Raw genomic sequence first — 21,662 nt, 5'->3', positions numbered from 1 at the left:
GCTTGGTGGGGAGTTGGTTCAAAGAGTCTCTCCTGCCACTTCGCCTGTGCAGCTAGTGTGTACGTGTGCTCTTTGTCTCTCTCAAATCAATCGATCAATCAATCTTTATAAAATAGAGAAATCAGGGAAGGTCTCACTGAAGAAGTGACATTTGGACAATGACCATGGGGGAGGTGAGGGAGGGAGTGATTTAAACTTTTCAGGGGAGGCGCACCTGGGTGGGGGGAGGGGGCACCTGGGTGGCTCAGTCAGTCAAGGTTAAGCTTCTGACTCCTGATCAGCTCAGGTTGTGAATAGGGAGGTAAGTTAAAAAACAAAACAAAACAAAACACCAAAAACAAAAAAACAACTTTCCAGGGGAAACAGTGAAGTATGTAGAAGTAGCAAATGCAAGGTCTCTGTGGCCAGTGAGTGCTAAGCATGTTGGAGGGGCCCCAAGGAGTCCAGTAGACCTGGAGGACAGTAGTGAGTTGGACAAGAACTGAGAAATGACTGAGATGGGAAACACAGGTTGTGTGGGGCTTTGCAGGTTACTGCAAAGAATTTGGAGGACAGACATACAGTGACTTGGTTCCTACCAGGACTTCTCCTACTGCTATGTTAAGGAAGTAGGGAGACCAGTGAGGAAGCTACTGCCACAGCCTGGGTGGGAAATGGTAATAGTAGAGCATAAAGCAGTTATTTGGTTATTTTGTTCTATTGGCGCTCAACACACTTAATACTGATTCAGTAGTATTATCTAATAAATAGTCCGTACTAAAATTTCCCTCCTAAATCCTTTTTACATTAAGGAAAAAAAAAAAAAAGACCTCGATCCCGTCGAGGCTCATCTAATGCATTTGGTTCTCACCTCTTTCCCGCTTTGGTATTTTTAAGAGCTCAGGAAAGATGTTTTGTAGCATATATCCCACATTCTGAGTTTGCCCGATTGTTTCTCCATAGTTAGGTTCAGGTTAGCTATTATTTGGGCAGGGATACTACAGAGGAGGCATAATGCCATCCTCATTGCATCGTATCAGGAGACACATAGTATCAGTTTGATCCATTCCTGGTGACGCTAAGTGGTAGTGCTGGTGATGACATCTCCTGGTTAAGGTGTCTGCCAGCTCTGTCCACTGCAAAGCAAGCTACTCCGCGGAATGGTACATAGTTGAATGATATATACTGAATATACTATTGTCAAACAACCTTTCGACCATTGGCTTTAGCATCTAATGAACAACCCGGTGGCTTATGACCTTGTGCCTCAGTTTGCTCCTCCGAACAATGAGGATGACAGTGGTCCCAAAGGGATGCTTGTTTTGAGGACCAGTACTTGGCACACAATAAACGCTCAGTAAATGTTAGATATTACTGGACGAAGGCAAGTATGACAAGATTAAGGGCAGGGCTAGGGTTGCATTCTAGTCCTCCGGACCCCGCTGCAGCTCCCACGCAGTGAGCGAGCGAAAGCAACGGAAGGATCCACACCGCCACGCCCTGGAGCCGCGGGAGCTGGGCCGGGCGGGGGCACCTAGCTCCCGGGCCGCGCAAGGCCCCCTGGGACCGGTAGTGCTGGGCGTGGCCTAGGGACTACATATCCCGGAGGCCCCCGCGCCGCGGCTCCAGCCGCTGCCGCCTCAGCCCCTCCACAGAGACGGCGGCGGCCGCGGCGGCTGAGTCGGTGGCGGCGGCAGTGGCGGCGGCTGCGGGCTGAGCGGCGAGTTTTCGATTTAAAGCTGAGCTGCGAGGAAAATGGCGGCGGGCGGTGAGTGGAGATAAAGGAGGAGCGGCGGCGGGCGAGGGGGTGGAGTGCGAGGCGGAGGAAAAGAGGGCGAGTCCCTGGGCTGCCGCGAGCCGACGGCTGCGCCTCCGCGGAGGCGCTGAGGGGCGCGCCGAGAGGGGGGCGCGCTGAGATAGTTTCGGGGTGTCGGGGCCGCGTTGCTTCTCCGCAGCCTGGGGCGGCCCGCGGCAGGAAGAAGGGGAATCGAGGTCGGGCGGCAGCCGGCTTGGGGGTGCAAGGGGGTCTCCTCGCGGCGGGGTCACCCCGACGAGTTTGGGGGGGACCGCGGGGGCCCGCTTTTCCCCTCCTGTCCCTAAAGTTTTTAATCTTCTCCCAGCCCTTAGGGCTGCTTTAGAACGCTTCCCGCGTCCCCCTCCTGCCGCTGCCTCGGCTCCTTCGCAGTTATTCTGAAGAATTAGGGGGCGGGGGAAGCCGTACGGACCCCACCGACCCCCACGCCAGCCTCCCAAATCCCGCTCGGAATCGGGTTGCATTTTGTTGCTGTGTTTCCCCCTTCACTTGGGCATTTTTAGTATTTTAACTCGAATTATCTGCGGAATTTTTATTTTGGGCACGGATAGGTTCTCCGCAGTTTTCTCAGTGAAAAGGCATTTTGCTACCTCTGGTGTGAAGGTTGGGAAATGGCAAGTGGGAAGTTGGTAGATCACATTTGGGGTTTGGCTGTCTTTCTTAGTACTGTTTCCCCCGTCCGCATCTCTAATCTTACCTTAGGTACCTTGATTCAGTTTGTAAGGGTTTAAATTGTCTTGCACATGCTTTAAAACAAACAAACACAAAAAACCCACCAAAAAAAACCCCAAAACCAAAAAGCCACGAGCCGTTGGAAAGCTTAGTTGCTTCTACTTTGGGGGGCACTTAGGGTGGAAAAGTTAAACCAAAAGAGCATTTATGAGAGGGAGAAAAAGCATCGTTTCCGAATCTCACTAAGCAGGAGGAGTTCGGGATTCCAAAATGGAATGACACGAAAGGTATGAAATTCTCCCGAAGTCGAAACTTTTTTTTTTTTTTTCCCCCCTCCCGAATGTGAAGACTTCCTTTTTTGCAGTTTTTGAGCAGCGCTTCAAAGCCAACCTGTTTTTGTTATTAAGCCTGTACGGTAAAGAAAGAGGAAGGCGAGTACCAGCTGTCTTGCTGCAGTGGGTTTAAATGGATTTGAATGAGATGAGCGAGTGGTAGTAGTATTGAGTGAGATTGCTGCATCTCCTTGATTTAAATGCCTGGCCTCCGATCCACCTAACTGAGCCCTGGCTGCAAGACAGCTACCGTATGTGTTGCTGCAGGTTGTATGGAGGATGGAAAACAACCACAAAAAAGCCACAAAAAAGCCGCCCCCCCCCCCCCCCCCCAACAGCAAAACCCCCCATCATCACCCCCCCCCCCCCCCCCCCCCCCCCCCCCCCCCGGTCTTGTGAATGCCCCATCATAAACTGTTAAACCGAAATCTGGAAGTTCATGAAATGTTTGTTCTTGAAAAAAATTTAAATTATTGCTCTATTTAGAATAGATATAACATCCAACTGGAAAGGTACACAAACATTGAAAAATGAGTCTCTCCTGTAAACCCCGCAATCCAGGTAATTCGGGTTCCTGGGAGGCAGTGACTGTTACTGGGTTTCTAGAGTATCTTTGGTCTTCGGAATAATTATCTTAAGATTTTTATTTGAAACATACTCTTGTTGGGTACCAAAAAACAGGAAAGTACAATGAACAGAAGAAAGGGAAAATGTGGTGGGAATATTATTTTCTTATCACGGTCTTGAACAAATGTTGATAGCTCTTAAGAAAAGGCTTCTGAACTTAAGTGCTTATGTTGCCTTATGTACTAACACCCTTAAAGAAGTAACAATCTGTGGGGCTTTAGGATGAAGGAGGCTGCCAGGGTTCATTGTTTGCATGTAAGATGAAGCCTCTGTAACATGTAAAATGATATTGAACACTATAGCTCCTGTCACTGGAGGTTGCTTCAGGTTCTGCATTTAAATGAGCAGTAATCTAGGTTGCCTGTGATCCTAAATTTATAGTGGTATTTCATGTATTGATAGAAGTGAGTTAATTGTCCAATCAGTATTAAAAAAAAAAAAGGTGTATGTCAGCTTCTGGCCTATATAGAACGACGTTTTGGACACAAGGATTGTGGATTAAGTGGGAAGCGGTAATGTTTCTAGAGCAGTTTGTAGGAAATATTTTTTACCATAAAATATACCTTACCTACAGAAGCTTTGGAAATGCAAAACATCCATAGCATAATTAACAGGATTTCTATTTCTGTAAGTTTTAGAATTGTGGTTTTGAATTTACTAACACTAACAATTTGTTAAAAAAATTGAGTGATACTAGAATTTAGGCTGTTAGGGATTGTATTAAATAAAGTCATTATATTTTGAAATTGAGTATAGTGTCCTCCCCTCCCTCCCATATAAGAGTTACTTATTGGGGTACCTGGGTGGCTCAGTCGGTTAAGCGTCTGCCTTTGGCTGCGGTTCCAGTCATGATTCCAGGGTCTTGGGATCCAGCCATACATCAGGCCCTCTGCTGTGCAGGAAGCCTGCTTCTCCCTCTCTCTCTGGCTGCTGCTACCTTTGCTTGGGCTCTCTCTCCCTCTGTGTCGAATAAATAAATAAAATCTTTAAAAAAATTAAGAGATATCTTATATCAGGGATATATTCTTATCCCTGTGTGAGTAGTTATTTTCAATAAATCCCTCCACCCAAATAAATTGGCATTCATTCAGCAGGGAGTCAGTGCACCTTTGGACGCTGGATTCTTTTTCTAGGAGATGCGAAATAAAAAAATAGTTAAAAAATTTTTTTTTTGAAAATATTTTATTTTCATTTATTTGACAGAGAAAGTGCAAGCAGGGAGAGCAGCAGGCAGAGGGAAAGGGAGAAGCAGACTCCCTGTTGAGCAAGGAGCATGTTTAGGGCTCTATCCCCAGATTCCAGGATCATGACCTGAGTGGAAGGCAGTTGCTTAACCAACTGAGCCACCCAGGCTCCCCTAAAAAGTAGTTTTCTTTTTCTTTTTCTTTTTCTTTTTTTTTTTAAAGATTTTATTTATTTATCAGAGGGGGGGGGGAGATAGCGAGCACAGGCAGACAGAATGGCAGGCAGAGGCAGAGGGAGAAGCAGGCTCCCTGCCGAGCAAGGAGCCCGATGTGGGACTCCATCCCAGGATGACCTGAGCCGAAGGCAGCTGCTTAACCAACTGAGCCACCCAGGCGTCCCTAAAAAGTAGTTTTCGAAGTGGTTACTTCCTAAAGCCTTGACTGGTCTTTTGAAGTAAACTTCTTACCATATCAGGGACGTACTAAAGATAAGTTTTTATTTTTTTTTTAATTTACACTTTTGTGTATTAAAAACTATATGATTCTAGAGTAGTTTCTTTTCTTTTATTTTTATTTTTTTAAAGATTTTATTTATTTATTTGACAGAGAAATTACAAGTACACTGAGAGGCAGGCAGAGAGAGAGAGAAGGAAGCAGACTCCCTGCCGAGCAGAGAGCCCGATGTGGGACTCGATCCCAGGACCCTGAGATCATGACCCGAGCCGAAGGCAGCGGCTTAACCCACTGAGCCACCCAGGCGCCCAGAGAGTAGTTTCTTTTAAAGACTACGATGTTTTTGAGAAATTTTTTAAAAGAATAATTTAAAAATATTTTTGTTTGGACAGTAGGGTACGATAAAAAACCAAACTACTATTGTCCTGTGCCAAATTGGTGTTAAAATAAATGGCTTTAGGGTTTCTTTTTGCATTTTTTTTAGACTATATAATTTCAAGCCTTGGCCTAAGGATGTAGACTACTTTTGAAAACTTGATTTGTTGCAAGTTTAGAACGAGTATAGCCTCCAGTGGCTGTCTATACTGGAAAGTGACCACAAGTCAATGCAGTTGTTACTATAATGCTACTTAAGACTAGAAAAATGAGTTGTTGATCATGTTGATGAGTGTCTCATGTAGTTTCTCATAGGTTAAACCAGAGAGGACCTGTCCCAGTTTGGTTTGAACTTATTATATATTCCGTAGTACAGAGTTAATTTCTCTTTCTTTCTTTGCATTATTGAGTGGTTAAAACCCTGAGAGAGAATATTAATATTGGAAATGTATGTTAACTTTTCTCTTTCTCATAGTTAAATAGATTAAAGAAATAGGTGATTGTATGTTAGTTTAGATCCTCAGGGATAGCATTGAGATTGAGTACTGCAGTAAAATGTAGGCATTTTCTTCCATTTTATTGAGTGCTTTTTGGGGGTGGGGGAAGGAATTACAAAATGAGCATTTCTCAGTTAAGGTGGAGGAGGGGCTCTATTGTAATAAGTCTTACTCTTTCATTTTGTTAGTGTTTGCTAGGTAAATTCATTTAGCCCATTGCTTTTTCGATAGGGTTTCTGGGAGATTGTTTTGGATTAAGGGTACGGTTTATCTAGAGTCTAACCTTATTTTCAGCTCCTAACAAATGATGGAATTGACTTGAATTTAATCGCCTTTCCCTTTTGGTGGAGAGTTGTTAAATGAACAGGAAAATGGCCAGAAGATACACAGCAGGAGTTGAGGAGGAAGACCTGTGCTTGTCTAGGAGGCTGATTTATCCATAAACTGCATAATCTTAGACTACATAGTGCCAGTTCCCAACTTTGTCAGCATTAACTCAGTTCGGTAGGTTCTGCCGGCGTAGGTCAATTTACAGGGGGGCAGTAATAAAGGTTTATTTAGCTGTAGTAAATTTTGTGGCCTTTTTGTGGCCTAGAGGCAAAGGAAAGATGTCTGATCTATCTGTCCCATTTCAAAGAATATTTTCAGTGGACTAGTCTCTTCTGTTAGTCATTTTTCCTAGTCTTCATTGAATGTCTTGTTTTTTTCTTTTTTATTAATTTTTTTATCGATACATTCTAGGAAAGTGTGTGACTTTTTAAAAAATTTTTTAATTTTTTTGAGTGTAACTTTCCTTGTCTCTTGGTCACCTAAGAAGGTATTCTTCTGAAATGTTTAGTTTGTTTGGTTACAGGTTATGAGTGAGGGTTCCGAAGTTTCACTTTTTGGAAACTAGGCTGATTAGATTGCTAAATTTAATTCTTCATCATCCATGTAAGGATGAAAAGGGAATGAATATTGGCATGGGTACCACATAGTAATGGATAATCTACTGCTCCCTGGGGCTTTGCTTTTGGTAGCTATGGCAGCTGAGTAGGAGTGGTAGATGGATAGATGGGAAAAGACTGCAGAAGTCAGCATAATCCTCAATTAGGATAAGCCTCATGGTTAATTGAATGTTGAGTGTACAGGTTAAATCCCATTATAACAAACTCCAGGGGACTAGCTAAATTATTTGGTTGTACTGGGATTGAGCTTTTTTGAATATTGTTTGAAATAGATTAGTCTTTTTGTTTTTGTTAGAGGTGTTGGAAAAATTTTTATTTACTGTAACAATTTGACTAGCTGTTACTCATGTACCAATGTGTTTGATGTTCACTTTCAATGCTTTTGCCTTTTAAAAAAGGAAAAAACCCATGTTTAATTGGGTATATAATTTATCCCCCCTCCCTACACCCTGTATCTTGGTCTAGAATAGCACCATTGGTTTATCTCAACAACTAAATAAACTTATAAGTACTACTGCCACCATCAAAGTGTGGTCATAGGAAGTGGGAAATTCCCCAGGTTTCTAGGTGACTGCTGCTGGTAATGTTTTTCTGCCCTTGGTAACTTTTAAAAATAAGTGAATATACTTCATTTTGGTGTGCACTTTACTTTGTCAGTAGTAATTAAGGTAGGCCTTTTCCATTGATCCAGTTGTAGTTCAAGACAGAGATCTATATGGTGTTAAAAAAAAAAAGTGATGGTAGTGATGAAAGCGATGAAAAAATTCATAAATACAGAATTTTTCAGTAACAGGATTAATAAACGTATGAGAAAAATACTATTATGCTTGTCGGAAATACACTTTTTTTTTCTGTCCTGTACTTTCACGTTGATGTTCAGTGAATTTAAGGTATTTACATCTCACTTTCATACCTAAAGCTAGCATTTTTAGTTTGCTTAGAGAGTTGTGATTGGGTGTAGCAAGACATTTTTGAAGTCATTCTTTTAAATAGATGTTCCATGAAGGAGGGCAAATGTGAAAGAGGGAATTTCAAAGCAGCCCAAGCAGTGTTTTGAATGTTCTCCAGTTAAGAATAATGACTGGCTAGTAGGCAGGAAGCCTGCAGTTGCATTGTGGTATTGTTCCTCCATCTCATGCATTTGAGAACTTGAGCACAAAAGAGGAGAATGCGTCGGGAGGGGAAGAAAGAGTTTTAACAAAAAAAAAAAAAGTGAGGGGGGAGACTTTCAGAGTAAATATTCTTTGCTGTTCTATTTAAGTGAAATCTAAAACCAAATTACTTTTACTTTGAGAGGAAGTATTTATTTATCATAATCTAAATGTCCTACACTTACATTTTTATAAATGAGAGTTAATTGTTACTGATGATCATACGCTCAGTTTTAAAACTCCTTAAAAAAAAAAAAAAATTCGGGGGCCTGCTTGGCTTACTTGGAACAGCATGTGTCTCTTGATCTGTAGGCCATGAGTTCGTGCCCCATATTGGGTGCAGAGATTACTAAAAATACACTTATGTAAAAAAAAATTTACCTTTGAATATTTCCCCACTTTGTTACCTAATCAGTATCATTTGTTAGCTTGTTACTTTAAAAATGATATTTACCTGTGAAGAGAATAATTTCTAAGCTAGTACTGTAAGCTTCCTGCAAATCAGTCTCTAGATCTTACTTAAAATTTATAAAATAAAGTGGAGTATGGTTTTCCAAGGTTCATTATATTGGAAATTTTTTTTTTAAAGATTTTATTTATTTAACAGACAGAGAGCACAAGTAGGCAGAGGTAAGCAGAGAGTCAGGAGGGAAGCAGGCTCCCCGCTGAGCAGAGAGCCCGATGCGGGGGGGGGGGGGGGGGGGGGGGGGGGGGGGGGGGGGGGGTGCTCCTGAGCTGAAGGCAGAGGCTTTAACCCACTGAGCCACCCAGGTGCCCCTATATTGGAAAATTTTTATAAAATTAATAATGTACTGTATAAATATGTAGAATGTCCTTATATTTAAATTTTGTTGGTCAAACATTAAACGGATTAAGCTCTTTATATACCAGATAATAGTAACCTTTCAGTGCTGACTCATCAGTTTGGAGTAAAATGACTTTGAGCTCCCGACCTCACCCTAGTATATGTTGTTAGCTGCAAAGCGAGTGCTTGTACACATGTGCCTGTGTAAGCGGGGTGGGGGAAGAATTTTCCGTTCCCTCCTTCTGTTGTAAGAAAATGAAGTCATATTTTTCTTTACTCTCAGTAAAGCTGTCATCAGTGAAATGGATTATTGAATTTAAGTCACTCTGTAGAGTAGCTGTATCAGCTTGATTTTGTTTCCAGATTGAAATTTAGCAGCTTTATTTGAAAATGTTTTAAGGATTACCCAGTATTCTCTTCAACAAATTGTGTCTTTAGTCTAAATACCTTCTGTTCCATCCACATTCATCTCTTTCCTCTTTACCTGTCTGGTAGTGGTTGTTTCTTTTCTTTTCTTTTTTTTTTTTTTAAAGATTTATTTATTTATTTGACAGACAGAGATCACAAGTAGGCAGAGAGGCAGACAGAGAGAGAGGAGGAAGCAGGCTCCCTGCTGAGCAGAGAGCCCGATGTGGGGCTCGATCCCAGGACCCTGGGATCATGACCTGAGCCGAAAGCAGAGGCTTTAACCCACTGAGCCACCCAGGCGCCCCAGTGGTTGTGTTTTATAAGATTTTCACCCTGGCCACGATGTTTGGCCCCATAGCAGTCAGAGTAAGTATTTGGCTGCATCTAGGAAAATCTAACTTTGCCAGTGAAAAGAATAACTATACACATGTTACATCCATTGGAGGGCCGGTAGTATCTCCTTCATGTAATAAGACAAAACTATTACTGTGTTAAATGTTAACAATAATTTCATCAGGAATCAGTAAAATGAATTCAGGAAACTACTTCAAAGTGCACAACCCACATCTGGAATGGTGGAAACCGTCGGTGGTTGGATCCCAAGTTAGGTGAACCTGGAATTGTGAAGTCCAAAAAGTTCCAGTTTTGTTTTTCTCTCCTCAAAGTAAAAAATATCTCCCACATGTTGCTTTTATTTATTTATTTTTAAAGATTTTATTTATTTATTTGACAGAGAGAAAGAGAGAGAGCTCGGCACAAGTAGGTGGAGCCGCCGGCAGAGAGAGAGGGAGAAGTAGGTCCCTGCTGAGCAGGGAGCCTGATGTGGGGTTCGATCCCAGGACCCTGGGATCCTGATCTCAGCCGAAGGCAGCCGCTTATCTAACTGAGCCACTCAGGCGCCCTCATGTGTTGCTTTTTAACCTGACTTTTCCTACCTCTGTTCTTCTAGTCTTAAGCTTTAATCTTCAGTTTGCTACTGTTTGGTGGTTGCCCACTCCCCTGTACACATACATACTTACCCAGTGTTTGTTAAGTTTGTAGTGTTTAAGGCACTATGAAAGTTAAAAAGGTTTTGACCTCCAAGTGCACACAGTCAGTTACTCATCACTTCACTACAAGGCAATCTATTTGGTTTATGAAGATCAAGGAGTAGTTTAGAAGAGGAAGGGGGGGACTACTACTGACCAGGTGATCAGTTTGAAGAATGAGTAAGATTTTAATATGGAGAGAGCAGTTTCTGTTGGTGAGAAATCATTGGTAAGAGCTCCGAGGTAAGGTATTTTAAGACTGGGTGTGTAAATATTCAATAAATGTTAAGTAAGTGGATTTGGATAAACTAGTTTTGTTTTTGCAGAGTCCTATTGATACGTCTCTCTTAAATATATTTTCATTACAACTTTTTTTTTTTTTTTTTTTGAAGATTTTATTTACTTGAAACTTGAAAGAGAGCTCAAGAGGAGGGAGGTCAGAGGGAGAAGCAGACTCCCTGCTGAGCTGGGAGTGTGATGTGGGGCTGGATCCTAGGGATCCTATCCTGGGACTCCAGGATCATGACCCAAGCTGAAGGCAGTTGCTTAACCAACTGAACCACCCAGGCGCCCCTCATTGCAGTTTCTAAAACTGTTATTCAGGCCTTTTATTTCTATATTATATATCAGCTTTCAAAGTAGTCTCTGTTCTTTCCCTAAGTCCTCTCTACTTATTAAACAGCATTTTGATTAGAGTTTTTGCCTAAAAATCTGCACAGTACAATCCCAAATCTTTAACCTAATATTCAGTTCTTATCATAGTCTTTTTAAAATCAATCTTTTGGGCCACCTGGGTGGCTCAGTGGGTTAAGCCTCTACCTTTGGCTCAGGTCATGGTCTCAGGGTCCTGGTGAGATCTAGCCCCACATTGGGCTTTCTGCTCAGCAGAGAGCCTGTTTCTCCCTCTGCCTGCCTCTCTGCCTACTTGTGATCTCTTTCCCTCTGTCAAATAAATAAGTAAAATCTTTAAAAAAAAGAAATCAATCTTTCCCATTTTTCTTGCCCCTTATTTCAGTCACACTGCTTCTTTCTGGTTCTTCTCCCTTGCTATCTAGGCCTAGTCTTTAAGGTCCAATTCAGATCCTACCTCAGGTAGGTAAATTTTCCAGACTACCACAGCTGAAAATACAGTTCTTTTTTTTTTTTTTTTGAAAGATTTTATTTATTTATTTGAGAGAGAGAGACAGTGAGAGAGAGCATGAACAAGGAGAAGGTCAGAGGGAGAAGCAGACTCCCCATGGAGCTGGGAGCCCGATGCGGGACTCGATCCCGGGACTCCAGGATCATGACCTGAGCCGAAAGCAGTCGTCCAACCAACTGAGCCACCCAGGCGCCCTGAAAATACAGTTCTTAATTTCTGATATGAATCTTTATTGTCTCCTCACATGCATAGGAGTCAGTATTTATTGATTGGTAGGACAGATTCAGTCCAGTTGTCTATTTTTTTTGAGGTGGGGACTATTTCTTTTATTAAGCTTTTGAAATCCTCTGTTTTTTTCAATCATATCATTTTAAGTACCACCCCCCCCCCCAAGTGGTTGGATATGAAAGTTTCTAGAGTGGTAACTCTCAAGTCCACTTCTATCTAGATAGTGAGATAAAATTAGAGTGCTAAGGATTTGCTTGGGACCTATGTCTCCCACATAGAGTTGTCCCAGATTAAATCATCCCTGGATCTCAGAATACATTCATATTTCCCAAATGGCCTAGGACTGGATAGTCCTTCTGTAAGTTGTCCAAATGTTTTTATTCAGTACCACTGTCTCCAAAGAACTGTGCTAAGCACTGTAGGCATTAAAATCCCTTTGTGATCGTGCTCGCTTCGGCAGCACATATACTAAAATCCCTTTGTGATCTAGGAGCTTATAATCTAGTTAAGAAATAAATATAAATGAAAAAAATATATAGTTGCAGCAACATAAGTAAGTGGTTCAGAAGTTCAGAGGAGGAAAAGGTCATTTTCAACTGAAATTGTTAGGGAAAACTTCATGGAGGAGATGGGTTAGTTCTAAAGGGAATTAATTGCTGCTTCTGATCTCTCTTTCCCACATCTTTTATTCTGTAGTGCTGTTACAGTAAAAGAAAAAAAGTTTTTTTTTTTTTTTTTTTAAATTGAAAAGGAGGCATAAACATGGTAGAGTTGAAGCAGTACAAAAAAGTATCCCTTGAGAAAGTAAGGATTTTAAAGTAAGGATTTTGGTCTTTATAGCTACCCCCTTCCCAAAGGCAACTGAAGTTAGAGGATATTCTGTACATGTAGTTGTGGATGTCTCTCTCTTCAGTATTTTTCAGTATGTTTTTTTCTTAATCTTTCCCTCTTTTTGTTTTTTACCCCCTTCTTTATTTCTAATTAAAATGAGGTTGCCACTACCTTCATTTAACAAAAGAATTTGGAGAGCCTTATATATTTCACAGTTTTAAAAGGCTGTATAATAATTTCATTGTCCAAATGGATTTTGTAAAGCTAACTTTAACCAGTTTTGCTTGCTATTTCCAATCTTTTACTATTTTGATTGATACTGCAGTGAACTATATGTAGATCTGTGTGTAGGCTTGAGTATATCTCAGTATAGACATCTTGGACATGAAATTTCTGAATCAAAGGAAGCCTTTAAAACTTTAAATGGTTCTTTCCTAATTTCTTCCAAAGAGGTTGTATAGACTTTGGCTTTTTTTTTTTTTTTTAAGATTTTATGTATATATTTGACACAGAGAGAGAACACAAGCAAGGGGAGAGGGTGAGGGAGAGGAAGAGGGAGCCGCAGGCCTCCTGCTGAGCAGAGAGCCCAATGTGGGTCTCCATCCCAGGACCCTGGTATTGTGACCTGAGCTGAACGACTGAGCCACCCAGGTGCCCCTAAACTGGCTTTCATCTGTTGTTTATGAGAGAGTCTCATTTCTCCTTTGTTACTTCTTTTCTTTCTTTCTTTTTTTTTTTTTAAAGTAGTCTCTGTTCCAAGTGTGGGACTCGAACTCATGACTCCCAAGATCAAGAGTCTCATGCTTTACCAACTGAGCCAGCCAGGCTCTCCTCCTTTTTATCTTTTAAAAACTTATCCCTTCCTCTTACTTGACTGCTTGAAGGCATAAAATCTATTGTTCATTGTCTAAGAATATGAAATTAAACTTCCCCTGGAGTTCCCAGAGCCTTTAATAATCTGACTCTAATCTACATTTCCAGCATTATCTCCTTAATTCTATGTATTTTATACTCTAGTTGCTGTTAAGTTTTCCTTGTTCTGTCTTCCGTGCTCTTCGCCTAGTAAAATTCTCTTTGCTGTGTTCTGATTTATATTCTTAGATATAAAAGATAAAAGCTACCATTTATCCAAGCCTATATGCTTGGACAGTGTTTGGTATTTAATGTATATCATCTCATTTAACAGTCTTGTATTGTAGAGCCCTTTTTTTTTTTTTCTTCAAATGAAGTCTTCTATAAAACCCTATTCAAAATAGAAAATGTGATTTTATTAAAATTTATATTCTGAGTTGAAATTTAAACTGTTTGCTGGTTATAAAGGCAGTGAAAATGAGATTGCTCTGATGAATATAAAAATTTGAAATTGGGTTATGAAGAACTGTTATGGATCTAAATCCATCTCTGCTTCTAGTTTATTTCTGTATTATGAAAATCCCAACCCATACAGAGTTATGGTTGCAAATGGTCTGAATTTAAAAATATTTTTTGATATATATAACAGTAGCACATGGGACAAATTCAAGGTACCATGAGTACAGTGGTACCATGAGAATACACTGGAAAGCAAAGGGTCCTTCCTCAGCTGTCTCCTGGCCACCTCCCTATCCCATCTCAGAATTATTAACTATAGAGTCATTGTTGTTAACTCAAGACGTATAAATGCACATGCTTAAAAGGTTTCAAGTTTTGTGACTTTCTCCTACATTTTTGGGTAAATTTTTTTTTTTTTAAAGATTTCATCTATTTATTTGACAGAGATCACAAGTAGGCAGAGAGGCAGGCAGAGAGAAAGGGTAGCAGGCTCCCTGCTGAGCAGAGAGCCTGATGTGGGCCTCGATCCCAGGACCCTGAAATCATGACCTAAGCCAAAGGCAGCAGCTTAACCCACTGAGTCACCCAGGCACCCCTTTTTGGGTAAATTTTATATTAAAGTGTAGCATACGTGAGTATGCAGATACATTTTCAACAAATAAACTCACTTATGTAATTGGCACTCAGGAGCCCTATTCTGGATTGTGTAGGGGAAGGCTTCATATCTATGTTTATAACTACTAAATTCTTTCTAATAATTATAAATTATACAGTATTCCACTTTGTGGATATATCATAACATATCCAGTTTAATATTACTACAAAGCTGTTAGTGAATATCCTCATACATATTTCTTTGTTCCCATTTGTTAAATATATAAAAATTTCTGGAAGTAAAATACTGGAGTCTTAAAGAGTATGAATTTAAGTTTTATAGAAAATTGCAATTAGCTCCCCTTTATAGAGGTTGTATCAATTTATGAATCCACCAGCAGTGTGTTTCTTCTAGTGCTTTTATGATTTCTTTTTCTTTTGTAACACACAAAAAAATCAACTGTAAAATTTTGAAAAATGTCAAATGAGGAGTGCCTGGCTGGCTCAGTTGGAAGAGCATGTCTCTTGATCTTGGGGTTGTGAGTTCAAGCCCCACGTTGGGTGTAGAGATTACTTACAAATAAAATATTTAAAAAAAAAGAAACTATGTTAAACTGGTAGCATAGGTTAATGTAGTGTCAACTACAGTATGTTGTGATTATATATATTCTGTTTAATGTGTTTAAAGGTATTTAAAATGTACCTATATAACATTTGGATGTGGCTTTTTTTAAATATGTGGAAATCTGCTTTTTTGAGGTATACTTATCCTAAAATTGAACCATTTTGAGTGTGCCATATATTTTGACAAATGTAAACTGTTGTATTACTACTGCCACAATCAAGATACAGAACATTTACATCACCCAGAAAGTTCAGTGTTGCCCATTTGTATTCAGTCCTCTTCTGGGTTTTGCGGTATTTGTAATGTTGTTTTCTGTCACTATAGTTTGGTTTTTTCTTTTTTAAAATTTTATTGAGGTATAATTGACGTTCAGTTAATTACATATATTTAAAGTGTATAATTTGAGTTTTGACATTGAGTTCTACCTGTGGATCTGTCACCATGATTACAATAATGGAAATAGCTATTAACTCTAATAGAAGCATTCTCGTAACTCTTTGTTTATTTATTCATTTATTTAAAAGATTTTATTATTTATTTGACAGAGAGAACATACGTAGGCAGAGAGGCAGGCAGAGAGAGAGGAGGAGACACAGGCTCCCTGCTGAGCAGAGAGCCAGATGTGGGGCTCAATTCCCAGACTCTGAGACCATGACCTGAACCAAAGTCAGAGGCTTAACCCACTTGAGCCACCCAAGCACCCTCCTAGCTCTTTATAACCTATTCCTCCCCTGTCTTCCATAATTACTGATATGCCTTATGTCACTGAAGATTAGTTGAATTTTTTGAGCATTTTATGTAGATGGAATTGTTTGCTATGTACTCCCTTCCCCCCATTGGCTGTCAAATAAATGATCCTTTATTGAAATATTTTCCTTTGTAGTTCTTAACTAGCTGGGCATTCATCTGAACCACTGTTGATTTATCTATGATGTCATGAGCGTGGCGGCCATCAGCATTGCAGCCCAAAGACTGGGCAGTCCCCAGGATCTCTTTAATGGTTCTACAGAGTTCTCTGGGTAAAGATCTGTGCCTCATCTGTAGGGCATTGTTGACCATCTCATCAAAAGTAGTATTACCACTGTGCTTAACCAAGAAATCATCACTCACTGTTTTTCTGCAGCTTTTTCTCTCTTGGAGGTTCCTTGAGGGTTTTGATAATCAGGGCAGAGGCAGGAGGTACCATTTCAATATGGGCCTTTCTGTTCTGAGTGGTCAGTTTCACTGTAATCCTCTAACCTTCCAATCACCAGTTGCCTTGATGATGTCATCACCAGCTTATTTTGGTGACAGATCTAGGGGGCTAATCTTGGGGGCCAGCTCAGAAATGGCACTGACTTCCCCACTGGTGCACTTCAGGTATATGATTTTGATCTGGTTGGGTTTGAACTTAGGCAGGCAGCATGGTGGTGGCATCTGGAGTTGGATGAACCTGGATTTGAGATGACTGAAGACAGTTGCACCTTTGCTTCCTCTAAGCTGAAAACCAAAAGTACTATGTACTTTATTTGAGGGGAGCTGCTTTCTTTTACTTACTGTATAGTCATTTTGGGATTCATCTCATCCATGTTCTTGCATATGTCAGTAGATTTTTTAAAAAAATATTTTACTTTTAAATAATCTCTTAAAGGCTCAAACTTAACAACCCTGAGATCAGGAGTTGTATACTCTACCAACTGAGCCAGCCAGGTGTCCTGCATATCAGTAGTTTTATTTTTATTTTTTCAATGATTTAATTAATTAATTTATTTTTTTTTTTAAGATTTTATTTATTTATTTGACAGAGAGAGATCACAGTAGGAGAGAGGAAGGGAAGAGATCACAGAGAGAGAGGAAGGGAAGCAGGCCCCCTGCTGATCAGAGAGCCCGATGTGGGACTTGATCCCAGGACCCTGAGATCATGACCTGAGCCGAAGGCAGCGGCTTAACCCACTGAGCCACCCAGGCACCCCCATGATTTAATTTATTTGACACAGAGAGATTGCAAGTAGACAGAGAGGCAGGCAGAGGGGGAGGGAGAGAAGCAGGCCCCCTGCTGAGCAGAGAGCCCCATGTGGGGCTCAATCCCAGGACCCTGAGATCATGACCTGAGCTGAAGGCAGATGCTTCATGGACTAAGCTACCCAGGTGCCCCACTTCTTTTACATTTATATACAAGGATTTGTGGGGACATAATGCTTTTATTTCTGTTGAATAATGGAACGTCTGGGTTATACGGTAAGTGTATGCTCAACACTTAAAAATTTTAAGAAACTAGGATACCTGGGTAGCATAGTCGGTTAAGCATCTGGCTGTTGGTTTCAGCTCAGGTTGGTGACCTCAGGGTTGTGAGATCAAGCCCCAAGTTGGGCTCTGTGCTCAGTGCAGAGTCTGTTTGACACTTTTTCTCCCACTCCCTCTGGCTCCCCCCCCACCCCACATTTGAGTTCTTTCTTTCCTTTTTTTTTTTTTTTTTAAAGATTTTATTTATTTGACACAGAGAGAGAAATCACAAGTAGGCAGAGAGGCAGGCAGAGAGAGGGGGAAGCAGGCTCCTTACTGAGCAGAGAGCCCGATGCCGGGCTCGATCCCAGGACCCTGAGATCATGGCCTGAGTAGAAGGCAGAGGTTTAACCCACTGAGCCATCCAGGTGCCCCTTGAGTTCTTTCTTTACACAGCCCAAAATAAATAAAAATCTTATTATTATTATTATTATTTTTTAAAGAAACTGCTACCTGTGTCTCAAAGTGGTGTTACCATCTTAAATTCCTCCCAGGAGTGTATGATAGTTTTGGTTATTCCACATGCTTACCAATACATGGCATTGGACAGTCTTTTATTTCTTTAAAGTTGTTTTATTTTTTTTTTTTTTGGAGTAACACCCAGCATGGGGCTCTGACTCATAACCCCAAATCAAGAGTCTAGGCTCGGGGCGCCTGGGTGGCTCAGTGGGTTAAGCCGCTGCCTTCGGCTCAGGTCATGATCTCAGGGTCCTGGGATTGAGTCCCGCATCGGGCTCTCTGCTCAGCAGGGAGCCTGCTTCCTCCTCTCTGTCTCTCTCTCTCTGCCTACTTGTGATCTCTCTCTGTCAAATTTAAAAAAAAAAAAAAAGAGTCTAGGCTCCACTGACTGAACCAGCCAGGCACCTCAGTATGGTGTCTTTTCAGTGTTAGCTATTCTGGGTATATAGTGGTATTTCATTGTGGCTTTATTATTATTATTATTATTATTATAATAAAATATTTATTTATTTATTTGACAGATCACAAGTAGGCAGAGAGGCAGGCAGAGGGCTGCCCCAACCCCTCCCGTGTCTCTGCCTACTTGTGATCTGTCAAATAAATAAAATCTTTAAAAAAAAAAAAGATTCTCTTTCTTTGCTCCTCTCCCCTCTCCCCTGCATGCACGCTTGTTCTCCCTTTTAAAAAAAAAAATTTTTTTTTGCAACTGTGGTCAGCTGTTTCATTTTCATAACTTTTTATTTACTTATTTATTTTTAAGTTTTTTTTTTTTTAAAGATTTTATTTATTTATTTGACAGATAGAGATCACAAGTAGGCAGAGAGGCAGGCAGAGAGAGAGAGAGAGGAGGAAGCAGGCTCCCTGTAGAGCAGAGAGCCCGATGTGGGGCTCTATCCCAGGACCCTGGGATCATGACCTGAGTTGAAGGCAGAGGCTTTAACCCACTGAGCCACCCAGGTGCCCCACATTTTCATAACTTTTTAGAAGAGCAAAAGTTTTTGGGCCACCTGGGTGGCTCAGCGGGTTAAGCCTCTGCTTTCGGCTCGGGTCACAATCTCAGGGTCTGGGGATCGAGCCCCGAATCAGGCTCTTTGCTCAGCGGGAGCCTGCTTCCTCCTCTCTCTCTGTCTGCCTCTCTGCCTACTTGTGATCTCTGTCTGTCAAATAAAAAAATAAAAAAAATTTTAAAACAAAAAAAAGAGCAAAAGTTTTTAATGTTACTGGAATTAATTTTTTTAATAGTTCATGCCTTTTTTCTTGTATTTAAGAAATCATAGCCCAACCCAAGGTTATTCAGATTTTCCCTTATGTTTTCTTTTAGAAGTTTTATAGTGTTAGCTATTAAATTTGAGTCTATGATCATTCGAGTTAATTTTTGTATATGTGAGATAAGAGTTGAGGTTCATAGTCTGGTATATGGCTGTTGAATTTTTCCGCCACTATTTGTTGAAAAGATTATGTATTTGCCATTTCTTTGATGTGGTACCTATGTTGAAAATCAGTCAAATAGGGGTGCCTGGGTGGCTCAGGTCATGATTTCAGGGTCCTGGGATCAAGCTCCACATCTGGCTCTCTGCTCATCAGGGAGCCTGCTACCCCTCTCTCTCTCTGCCTGCCTCTCTGCCTACTTGTGATCTCTGTCTGTCAAATAAATAAATAAAATCTTAAAAAAAAAATCAGCCAAATATATGTAGGTCAGTTCTGTCTTAACCCCAGTCTTGAAGTCAGATAGGGTAAATCATCCAACTTTGTCTTTTCCCCCTCCTATTTGTTTTGGCTCTTTTAGGCCCTTTGCATATCCATACAGTTGTTAGAAAAATCTTGTTCATCTCTGCAGAATCTCTGGTGTGGTTTTGATTGTGATTGTGTTGGGTCAGTTGATAATTGGGGAAGAATTGATTTCTTAAAAACGTGTCTTCTGTGAACATGTTCTAGATCTCTCTACTTAGGTCTTCTTTAATTTCTCTTAGTGTTTTGTAGTTATCAGCATATAGATCTTCTTGTCAAATTTATCACTAAATTCCATATTTTAAAATGTGATTGTACATAGTATTTAAGAAATTTCAACTTTCTAATAATTTTGTTAATATATAGAAATATGACTAATTTTTATATCCTGTATATTTTGTAATCTTGCTGATTTCATTTTTTAGTAGCTTTTATGTAGTTTGTTTAGGATTATATGCAGAAGTGATCCTGTTGCTTGTAAATAGTTTTATTTCTACCTTTTGAATCAGTATGGTTTTGTTTCCTCCCTTTTTTTTTTTTTCTTTTTCCTTTATTATAAATGACTAATGCTTTCAGGAGAGTCCTGGAATTTTGATTGTGATCAGTTTGATCAATTTGGGGGGATATCTTTCATCTTTGTCTTATTCTCAGTCTTAGGGAGTAGTCTTTCACCACTAAGTAAGATGATACTTTAAGGTCTAATGATTTCCCTTGTATCAATATAGATCTTCCTTCTATTCCCCCTCCTTTTGTTAGGAGTTATTTATTTATTTTATTTTTTAAAATATTTTATTTATTTGACAGAGAGAGAGATCACAAGTAAGCAGAGAGGCAGGCAGAGAGAGAGAGGGAAGCAGGCTCCCTGCTGAGCAGAGAGCCGGATGTGGGGCTCAATCCCAGGACCCCTAGGTCATGACCCTAGCTGAAGGCAGAGGCTTAACACACTGAGCCACCCAGGTGCCCTAAGGGTTTTTTTTTTTTTTAAGATTTTATTTATTTGACAGAGAGAGAGAGAGAGACAGTGAGAGAGGAAGCACTGTCAGGGGGAGTTGGAGAGGGAGAAATAGGCTTCCCTCCGAGCAGGGAACCCAACACGGGGCTCGATCCCAGGACCCTGGGATTGTGACCAGGACCCTGGGATTGTGACCTGAGCCAGAGGCAGATGCTTAACGACTAGGCCACCCAGACGCATCTTGTTACGACTTTTAAGAGTTTCTTTTAAAAAATGTATATTCTGGAAATACCTCTTTATCAGATACGTTTTGCAAATATTTTCTCAGTCTTTGGTGGTACAGATCTTTATTGATGATCAACAGTGTCTGTGTACTAATGCTTAAGTTTTTGGTTATATGTATATTTTGGGGAATAACAAGTGCTTTAAAGCTTGGTTAGCAGTAATGTAGACATGTATTATAATCCCATTTTTTTATTCATATAAATCGAAGGAAAAAGTAAAATTATTAACTTAGAACAAATCAGTTCTTAAACGTAGTAAATTTTCTACTGTATTTAACTATTAAAAGTCACTTTTCGGGGTGCCTGGGTGGCTCAGTGGGTTAGGCCGCTGCCTTCGGCTCAGGTCGTGATCTCAGGGTCCTGGGATCGAGTCCCGCATCGGGCTCTCTGCTTAGCGGGGACCCTGCTTCCCTTCCTCTCTCTGTGATCTCTTCCCTTCCTCTCTCCTACTGTGATCTCTCTCTGTCAAATAAATAAATAAAATCTTAAAAAAAAAAAAATAAAAGTCACTTTTCATCTTAAATAGCCTGGAGCTTGATGTGTCATTTTACCTCTTTAATAAAAATGCAACAATACATTCTTGTCTACTTCCTTATTTATTATTACAGATTAAGATTAAAAACATCAAATATATCAGTCTGGTATAATACTAATGAAAAAGTGTTGGAGACCTTTGTAAGCTCTGAATCTTAGTCATGCTGGTTTGTCTTTCTTCCTTTAACCCTTACTGATCTCTGTGACTTGACCTCTGTTAGTGTAGAGTGTAGTCCTTCCTCACCAAGCTATAGTATACTGTCTTCTCTTTTCATGGTTTCTGTGCTTAACTATTCTACTGATTGTATTAGCTTTTGAATGCCTCCCCTACAAGCTAATGAGAAAGTACCAGCTTCACAATATGCTATTTATCACATTTAGTATTTATATTGAATTACTGGAACTTTAAATCACCTAAGTATTTCCCTGGATCCTTTCCGCC

The 21,662-nt window shown here is 40.4% G+C and overlaps 1 protein-coding gene across 5 annotated transcripts in view; it reads left to right on the top strand.

Annotated features, from left to right (window-relative positions):
• Positions 1–1,569: 1,569 nt before the first annotated feature.
• The window catches only part of NCOA3 (nuclear receptor coactivator 3), a 140,261-nt gene continuing 120,168 nt past the window's right edge, over positions 1,570–21,662 (top strand). For all 5 annotated transcript variants that reach the window (XM_045082126.1, XM_045082125.1, XM_045082127.1 and 2 more), the window contains exon 1: positions 1,570–1,747. The gene's annotated coding sequence lies outside the window, so the exon portion shown is untranslated. The remainder of the gene's footprint in view (positions 1,748–21,662) is intronic.

This window comes from Mustela putorius, unplaced genomic scaffold, assembly GCF_011764305.1.
Source record: "Mustela putorius furo isolate JIRA1106 unplaced genomic scaffold, ASM1176430v1.1 tig00000592_pilon_pilon_pilon, whole genome shotgun sequence".
In the NCBI taxonomy this organism is placed as follows: domain Eukaryota; kingdom Metazoa; phylum Chordata; class Mammalia; order Carnivora; family Mustelidae; genus Mustela; species Mustela putorius.
Note: the sequence above shows the minus strand (reverse complement) of the source record. Positions and strands in the feature narration are given on the sequence as shown.